Raw genomic sequence first — 7,688 nt, forward strand, 5'->3', positions numbered from 1 at the left:
TCAAATCCTGCTGGGAAGGACCTTTCACCGTGGTGCTCAGTACCCCCACTGCCATCAAGGTAGCAGGAAAAACTGCGCGGATTCACTACACTCATGTAAAGCCACGGGAAACAGCAGACGAGGGACATACTCAGTGGACTACACAACAGACTGGTAACCCTTAAAGTTAAAAATTGACTAAAACATAGTTAGATTATGCTGGTCATGAACTGTTTTAGCTTGCTTGTTTTGATTTTAATAACATTGATGCCGACCTTGCATGGCGGCTTTGGTCCCCCTGTAAGCAAAAAAAAACAATTGTTAAAGATCTTTGTATGGGAGCCCCCTTTAGAAAATGTAAAACGGAATTCTCCCCTATCTCCTTCCCTTGATAAGACCATTACTGACCTTAATCCTAATCCTAGCCATTGCCCCTTGCCTTATTAACCGGATTACCCAATTCATAAGGGGACAAGTTTCTCAGGTCAAAGTAATGGTCATAGGTCAACAATATGAACCCCTAGCTACAACATACCTCTAAGATTAGAGGTCATCCACAAGAAAAAGGGGGGAATGAGAGAATCGACTCCCCGTTTGTAATGTAATCCCCCCCGCCCCCGAGCTATAGAACAGAGCAGTAAGGAATGTGTCACTCCCTAAATCCTCCTTGAGATATCGGGGCAGGACAGGAAGGAATGCATCTGCTAGTCATTAACCACAAGATGATCTGTCCTCTGTAAAGATAAAGATAAGTAAAGGAATGTGCTAGATTAGACCAGGACTCTCGGTCTCCATGGTTACTCAGCCCCAGATCCCTCGAATCAGCATCTGCCAAGTCCTGCGCCGTTCAAAATTAACCAATGCGATCTGCTTCTGTAAACCTGCCTGCTTCCCGCTTGTGCCCTTAAAAACCCTGCACAAATTCCCCTCGTGGCCCTCCGTGTTGGGAGCCGCAGCCCCGAGCCCGGTCGCCTCACTTGGCGGACGTGAGGCCTGTAGTAAAGAGCAAAGCCTGAGGTAGATTACCCCTCCCATCGAGCACGTTAGTTTCCTGCTTACCGCGTAAGCAACCCGCTCAACAATATAGTCTGCCTGGCAACTGATGATGTTAGCCAATCAGCTTGCCTTGCTTACTTTAACATGATTGGACACTGTATCCGTATATATACTGGTGCCACCCCTGGGGGAGAAGAAGAAGCCCGGAAGTAGAAGCCCAGAAGGAGCCGCGGAGAGCGGACCGGTAGAGGCTTCGGAGCGAAGCCCGGAAGGAGCCGCGGGGAGCGGACCAAAGGAGGCTTCGGCTGGGAGCGATCCCAGGGCAGGCTGTACGGAGAAGGAAAATAAAAGAAAAGGTTGTCCACTGCCAGACTTTGTCGTGTGTCCTTCCTGCCGGCCGGGAGCGGACATCGACACCTCCGCACTCGTTTGCCTGGAGGACCCCATGCGCATGGAAATAAACTTTTTTCCCTCACCAAGAGTTGAGTCCTTGGGGTCTCTTTCCCTGCGGCGTCAGCCCTAACACTAGCCTGGATAACTAACGCACCAGAGCTCCAAGTGGGGTCAACTGAGGCCTTTTTTTCTCTACAACAAAGTTCATCTTTCTCCCTTATTCATTTCACTTCTTCTCTCTCAAATAGATGATTCCCAAGATAGCCTCTAACCAATTTCTGCATGCATAGCTCTGTCTTGGAGTATGTTCCCAGAGAACTGACTCAAGACAATGGTATTTTAGGTGCACGTTTCTACCTCAGTGTTTCCACTGGGCTGGAAACTCTTCCTACATATTCACCAAGATGGGCTCCACAAGATTTTGAAGATTCTTTCATTGTTCTGGAATGTTGTTAGTGGCCTTGAAATTGTTCATTGAGGGTCCCCTCCCCCTTCATCTATGGCCTGAGTGGTTTTTTTTTTTAAATACTGGCTAAGGTCAACTGAGTTACATTTCATCACATTCAACTCTTAAATCATACTGATACAGGGGAACGAAACTCCCAACCTACTAGATGTCAGGTACACCCCTAAAATTGAAGAATCAACTTTAGGAACAACGGAGGTGAAGAGCAGAATATATTTATTGAGTGAAAGAAAGCTTCTGTCTGAGAGAAAGACAGAAGGGGTCCTGAGTGGGTTGCCAAAGACTGTCTTTCCAGGGACTTTCATATGGTAAAATCATGAGGCGAGATGGGCTCAAGACAGGGAAAAATGGGTACTCATAAGGCAGAGGGGCATGAGGTGGGACAGACCTACAGTCCAATAAGATTAATTGTTCAGGTAAAATTGACTGAATCATGGAAAAATGGGGAGGCAAGTCAAGTAGCAAGTGGGCATGCTTAAGGAACAGCGACTCTCCCTGGAGGGGTTGGGATGGTGGCCCCAGGCTTCCTCAAGGTGAGCCACACCTATTTAGAATATCAGCCCCTGATGTTTACAGCGAGGGTGTGATTGCTTTTGTTTTGTCTTTTGTTTTGGGATCTGGCCCACAGCGGGAGGTGTCGTCTCCTCCATGGTCCCACGACATCTGGTTCTCTGCTAGCTCCCTTGAGAGCCTTAGCCCTGCCTGCCTGTCTATAATGTTTCTGTCTAATTCAACTGCCTGTAACAGTATTGGCAGTGAACTAGAGACAGAAAACTTTGACATTTTGATCTGTCTATTGGGTCTTTTAAAAGACTATTTAAACTTCTGAATTTCTAAGGAGTAAGCCAACATTGGAAAAAAAAAGATGACTTTGATAAGAGGTTTTTTTATTCCTAATTGAGCTGAGGAAATAAAAGTCTGTTTACTTCAGATCAGCGAGGGCTGTGGTTCAGGAGAGGAGGCTAAAGACTTACAAGTTGCTGTCCCAGCTATTTATTTGGGGCAGCAGGGCCTGAGTGGGTTGTGTTAGAATTTTCTGGTGCAATAGAATAGTGAAAAGTGAAAAAGAACAGTTTTATTGAGGATGTGGAAAGTGAAAGAGTTTTGGCCCAGACAAGACACTATAGCTGGTAAAGCCTCAGTGGAACCAAGGAGCTCCTATCTTCCCCATCCCTAGGAATTTACCTGTGACTCTATTTTCCCCACCCCTAGGAATTTGTCCCTGGTGCCAAACTAGTGCCAATGAGATACCTGTGCATCCCTAATGCCCCTTAGGTTCCACCCCAAAGCTAGGCTACTTATATGCCCTCACTCCACGTGTTCCACAGAGATTGCCGACCCCGGGGGGAGATGCCGCGCCCCAGAGGCTCGGGGGTGTCTCTCCCTGCATTCTCAAAATAAAGGTCATTTATATTTCATACTTCTTATCCTTTCAGCTGCCGCCCATCCCCCACAGTTCTATCATATGGTTCCCTGACCGAGAACAGCAGACGAGAGACTCCTGGGGCCCTCTCAGTTTGAGTCCCCTGCCGTTCAGGACCAGGACGGGACTGCATCCTGCATTAATTCCTCACTTCTACACTCGGGAGCTGTAAACTTGTCTCTGCTCACTCACAAACAACACCAACCCAGTTTACCACAGGTGAGCAACCCCCAGAGATTGCCGCTGGGCCAGGCCCCAGGCGGGTTTTCTCCCCCTTTCCGTGGGTTCCCATGACACTCTCACATCCTTAGATAGCCCAAGGCAGAGTTTTTCTGGGCCAACCTGTGTCCACACTGAAAGACTCTCATGTCCTTCAGAACTTTTTAAGTTCTCACGGGCAGAGCTGTTACTAAAACCCATGAGAAATCCACTCGTATATACTGGTGATGGCCAATTATTTGAGCTTTGGAACCACATCATACCGATTGGTCTAAAATAAGTAAGAAGTGACGACTTACACTTAGTAGACCATGGTCCGTTGCCTCATCTGGCTATAACTCCGTGGGCCAGACCCCACACCAGATTTTATCTTGGGGACCACTTCCTGTCCCCCCCCAAAAACCATACCTATTTATAGCTTATCACACTGACGACAAGTTTACAAAACTCTCTATCTTTAAGCCTTTGTTTTGAGAAGGTGTGTCCTTTCCTGCCAGTGTCCCTTTGTTTCCTCGCCGTGCGCCGACCCATTCCCGCCGAGATGGGAGGTACACCCAAACAGTGTTGAGAGATACATGCAGGCTGCTTTAAGCTCTCATGTTGTGCTGCAGCCTGCTAGGATTATTTCCTAAAGACTCCAACGTCATGCATACCAGAGACAAGCCTTACCTACCTACCATCTTAACTTTTACCTTTTCAGATAGGGGAGTAATCACCTCTCATAATTTCACTCCTCCTAACCTCACACTTATTTTTCAGAATTCTACCTTACTGTGGCAATAATCCTACCTCAATGTGGTCCTTATATAATGACATCTCTAAATCAAAGGCACCTTTTCTTCTACCTCACTTGGGTCCTTAAATATGATAGTGCCATGTCTCCTCATAACGTCTTGTCTCTTTGTTTTTCTGGTCTAACATATATGCATTCACCTGTGGAGTTGTCCTGGCTAAAACATCTGGCACCAGCTTCTACATGGGCATCAATCATCATTCCGTCGACTCCTCTAGACCCCAGTACAGTGCCCCCTTCCAGCGGGAAGCAATAAAGAAAGAAATCTTCACCCCTTTTCATAATAATAATCATAAGATGGGATATGAGAGAGTTTTGGCCCAGACAGGACACTGTAGCTGGTAAAGCCTTAGACGGAACCAAGAAGCTCCTATCTTCCCTACCCCTAGGAATTTACCTGTGACTCTATTTTCCCCACCCCTAAGAATTTTCCCTGGTGCCAAACTAGTGCCAATGAGATACCTGTGCATCCCTAATGCCCCTTAGGTTCCACCCCAAAGCTAGGCTACTTATATGCCCCCACTCCACGTGTTCCACGGAGAGATCGCCGACCCCGGGGGGAAGATGCCGCGCCCCAGGGGCTCCGGGGTGTCTCTCCCTGCATTCTCAAAATAAAGGTCATTTATATTTCATACTTCTTATCTTTTCAGCCACTGCTGGTCCCCCACAGTTCTATCAGAAAGGAGCACACAACCCATGGTGGCTGGGCTGTCTCCTTCAACCAGATCCAGTGAGGCAGAGAGTTATATGACCTCTGATTGGAAGTGGTGCTTGGGGCAAGGCATTGATGATGTGTGAGGAACTGATTGGAATTTTCTTTGCATGCAAATAGGAAAGGGAGTTGCAATTAGGGCTGAAGAAGGAAGAGGAAGTGGTAGGTGGTCCTGCTTTGGCCTTCCACCATGTTAGAGCACCGCCATAATTGTACAGTAATTTATAATAGGACAAGAACCTTTCATGTAATTCAGCAGTGTGGTGTTTGTCTCAGAACAGACCCTCCCCCAAACTCCTTTCTGTCCTTTGGGGAAGTGGATGGCTGTGGTGCTGTGTTGAAAAGCAGACAAGATGTGTGGGAAGGATCTTGGAAATCACTGCTAGAAGATGAGGGCTTCTTTCCTCTTTTCTCTTTAGAGTTCACTTCATTTCCTTTGTTTCCAATCCTGTCTGGGATTTGCATTTCTGATCCTCAGTCCCAGCAGAATCCCTTGTATCTAATAGTCTGTACAACTTCTGTGTATTTCTGTTTGTGTTATGTCAAGCATTCAGCAGGTTCCTCAATTCATTATTTTATAGAATCGTGTTTTTTTAATATCTGTGAATTCATTTGACATGCAGACAATGCAGTTATGGCTAAGATTGGCTATTAGTAGAAATATTCTCTGCTCACTTCCTCCCCAGGGCAGTAAGTAGCATACCACCATTAAGTCAAATGAGCAGTCATTAGCATCAGTTGTAAACAATTTACCCGGCAGAACCACTGCCACCTTGCTAAATCCCCTAAGAATTAGATGCGAATTCCAACTCACCTTGCTGATTAATTCAGAACAGAAGATTTTCCAAAAAGCATCACTGTTTCATTCTGGTTGAAGTCACACAGGCATTTAAAAATGCTGGAGAACTGGAGTGAGGTGGAATATCCATTCTGCCTGTTATTTATAGCATTAGAAGATTTCTTTACTAGACTGTTTCCAAAATTTCATCACTTTCTGAGAAAAAATATGTGGATATTATTGCTGTCTGATTCATCTTTGAAACTCCAGAACCTGTCAAGTTCTGGCCATATTGTCAATATTCAGTTGTTAGGATATCAAATTAAATCTTAGCATGCTTCTATAGTGTGGTAGCCGGTTCAGGAATTCACAGGGATGACAGAGATTTCAGTGCATTTTCAGATACAGCTTACTCAGTGTGCCTTTGTAAGCAACTGTCTAAGAATGGAACTTGCTCAAGGTCATAGCATTAGTAGGCAGGGAGTAGGATTTCCAATTTTGAATTCAGCACTGTTTGATGCTAAAATTTACAGTTTCTTTTTCTCTGCATCCTGAAGATCTGCCCTCAGGGACTGTGTCAGGTTTTAGGCTCAGGTTTGAGACACACTTTCCATTGGAGCCCCAGCCAGACAGCAGTGCTTGCACCATGCTTCTTCAGAATGTGAATGAGAAAAAGGGTGTTACCCACAGATTCCAATTAGGATGCTGCCCGTTAATGGTGTTTGCATTTTAAGTGAGGAAAATGGAAAGGTTGGCATTTACATACTGAAACAGGTCACCAAACAGCCTGAAGGAGCTTTCAGAAATACACCTAAGATCACTTCTGGCCTTGTACTTCCCAGCTGGTCTCCCATTCGCGCGGAATAGCGTTGCAGTTTCACAGCGGGCTACAGGGCCCACAGCACTGACATTCGGCCAGCTTCACAGCGCCAGTATGCGTGACCATGGGGCGAAGACAGTGTTGCTCATGAAATACCAATTAAATGAATGAACACTTTCAAAGGTGAAGTCAGGTCTTTGCGGAAGCAGGAGTGTGGTTGGCAGCTGAGTTCATTAAAAATATTATAGGCTGTCAGACAGGATAGGCCCTTGTTCCAGCCAGTGCAGAAGCCCAGACACCTTTCAACCATGGTCAAAAACAGCTCTGCCTCAGGCTGTCTCCAGAGGAGACAGTTACAGCCACACCTTAAGGATAAACAAAAGGGATTGATACTCTGGATAGCAATCACCTTGAGGAAGCCAGAAGGTGCCACTCAGCCTACTGGCTACAGGAAAAGGCCTTTCTATGTATTCATGTCCACTTGCTATGTCCACTGGCTTTCCCTACTGGATTCCGATTTAATCAGTTTTACCTGAGCGATTGCACCTATGTCAGGGGGAGAGGAGGGGAACTTTGGAGATCAGAGATAATCTCTAGAGGTGGCCCGTCCTCCTCCGACTGCAGCATGGCCTGGCTCTCTCTTGCTTTGTTTCTGGACCCCTTGCCAGCTGGGAGCTGTGTCGGGACTGAGCTGATCACCGCATTAGGGTTAGGGTAGAGGAGAGGGCTTCACGGCAGCGCTGCATGACCCCGGGGCTGTGCCGCACTTGGAATTCTTCACCCGGGTGAAGGACCTCCCCTCCACCCGGTGCTGAGTGGGGACCCCACCCGCCTGGTGCAGAGCAGCGCGCTGAGCCCAGAGCACCCGTCCCTCTTCCTGGCCTTTGCTGGCTGCTCTTCAGTTCCTTTGACGAAATAAAGCCTTAGATTAATTGACACACTGCTTCTAAGCTGGTTTTGAACTTTCTCTGTCTCATTTGCCTTTGGTGGGACAAGTTTTTGAACTCAACCAGGTAGCTTTGCCATGTGTGGTGCTGAAACAATTTTTCTTTCCGCAAGCGATTGAGGGGAATAATATTTCTGCAGTCTTCCGCTGCTTTGATGCTGCA

Source organism: Cavia porcellus, unplaced genomic scaffold (genome assembly GCF_034190915.1).
Source record: "Cavia porcellus strain 051 isolate PalLab524CR breed Dunkin Hartley unplaced genomic scaffold, mCavPor4.1 scaffold_5, whole genome shotgun sequence".
NCBI lineage: Eukaryota > Metazoa > Chordata > Mammalia > Rodentia > Caviidae > Cavia > Cavia porcellus.